The sequence below is a fragment of the Colobus angolensis genome, unplaced genomic scaffold, assembly GCF_000951035.1.
Source record: "Colobus angolensis palliatus isolate OR3802 unplaced genomic scaffold, Cang.pa_1.0 Scaffold3, whole genome shotgun sequence".
Lineage (NCBI taxonomy): Eukaryota > Metazoa > Chordata > Mammalia > Primates > Cercopithecidae > Colobus > Colobus angolensis.
This window is the reverse complement of record NW_012116265.1, coordinates 24,831,763-24,833,965: the sequence shown is the minus strand read 5'-3', so window position 1 is coordinate 24,833,965 and position 2,203 is coordinate 24,831,763.

Here is a 2,203-nt window from a genome sequence, read left to right as displayed (position 1 = left end):
AAAGAAAGAGGTTTATTGGGCTCACAGTTCCATGTGGCTGGGGAGGCCTCACAATCATGGCAGAAGGTGAAAGGCACGTCTCATATGGCAGCAGACAAGAGAAGAGTGCTTGTGCAGGGAAACTCCCCTTTATTTTGTTTATTTATTTATTTATTTAGAGACAGTGTCTCCCTCTGCTGTCACCCAGGCTGGAGTGCAGTGGCACAGTCTAAGCTCACTGCAACCTCTGCCTCCCGGGTTCAAGCAATTCTCCCGCCTCAGCCTACTGAGTAGCTGGGATTATAGGCACGTGCCACCACAGCCCAGCTAATTTTTGTATTTTTAGTAGAGATGGGGTTTCACCATATTGGTCAGGTTGGCCCTTTTTAAATCATCAGATCTTATGAGACTTATTCACTATCACAAGAATAGCACAGGAAAGACCCACTCCCATGATTCAACCACCTCCCACTGGGTCCCTCCCACAACACATGGGAATTCAAGACGAGATTTGGGTGGGGACACAGCCAAGCCATATCATTCTGTACCTGCCCCCTCCCAAATCTCTGTACTCACATTTCAAAACCAAACATGCCTTCCCAACAGTCCCCCAAGTCTTAACTCATTTCAGCATTAAGTCAGTAGTCCACAGTCCAAAATCTCATCTGAGACAAGGCAAGTCCCTTCCACTTATGAGCCTGTAAAATCAAAAGCAGGTTAGTTATTTCCTAGATACAATGGGGATACAGGTATTGGGTAAATACAGCCATTTCAAATGGGAGAAATTGGCCAAAACAAAGGGGCTACAGGCCCCATGCAAGTCTGAAATCCAGCAGTGCAGTCAAATATTAGAGCTCCAAAATGATCTCCTTTGACTCCATGTCTCGCATCCAGGTCATGCTGATGCAAGAGGTAGGTTCCCATAGTCTTAGGCAGCTCCACCCCTGTGGCTCTGCAGGGTACAGTCCCCCTCCTGGCTGCCTTCACTTGCTGGCGTTGAGCATCTGCGGCTTTTCCTGGTGCATGGTGCAAGCTGTCAGTGGATCTACCATTCTGGGGTCTGACCCTCTTCTCACAGCTCTGCTAGGCAATGTCCCAGTAGGGACTCTATGTGGGGGGTCCCACCCCACATTCCCCTTCTACATTGCTCTAGCAGAAGTTCTCCATGAGGACCCTGCCCCTGCAGCAAACTTCTGCCTGGGTATCCAGGTGTTTCCATACATCTTCTGAAATGTAGGCAGAGGTTCCCAAACCTCAGTTCTTGACTTCTCTGCACTTGCAGGCTCAACACCTGCAACACCACCTGGAAGTTGCCAAGGACTGAGATTGTGCCCTCTGAAACTATGGCCCAAGCTCTACGTTGTCCTCTTTCAGTCCCAGCTGGAGTGGCTGAGATGCAGGGCACCAAGTCCCTAGGCTGCACACAGCATGGAGACCCTGGGCCCAGCCCATGGAACCACTTTTTCCTCCTAGGCCTCTGGGCCTGTGGTGAGAGGGGCTGCCGTAAAGACCTCTGACATGCCCTGGAGACATTTTCCCCATTGTCTTGGGGATTAACATTTGGCTCCTCATTACTTATGCAAATCTCCATAGCTAGCTTGGATTTTCTTTTCTATCACATTATCAGGCTGCAAATTTTCTGAACTTTTATGCTCTGCTTCCCTTATAGAACTGAATGTCTTTAACAGCACCCAAGTCACCTCTTGAATGCTTTGCTACTTAGAGATTTCTTCCACCAGATACCCTAAATCATCTCTTTCAAGTTCAAAGTTCCACACATCTCTAAGGCAGGGGCAAAATGCTATCAGTTTCTTTGTTAAAACATAACAAGAGTCACCTTTGCTCCAGTTCCCAACAAGTTCCTCATCTCCATCTGAGACCACCTCAGCCTGGACCTTATTGTTCATATTACTATCAGCATTTTTGCCAAAGTCATTCAGCAAGTTTCTAGGAACTTCCAAACTTTCCCACATTTTCCTGTCTTCTTCTGAGCCCTCCAAACTGTTCCAACCTCTGTTACCCAGTTCCAAAGTCACTTCCACATTTTTGGGTAACTTCAATGGTGCCCCACTCTACTGGTACCAACATTTGAGTGTGGACAGGGAACAGGGTCTAGACTGTGAAGGGTGCTTGTATTAGCCTGTTTTCACGCTGCTGATAAAGACATACCTGAGACTGGGAAATTTACAAAAGAAAGAGGTTTATTGGACTTACAGTTCCATGT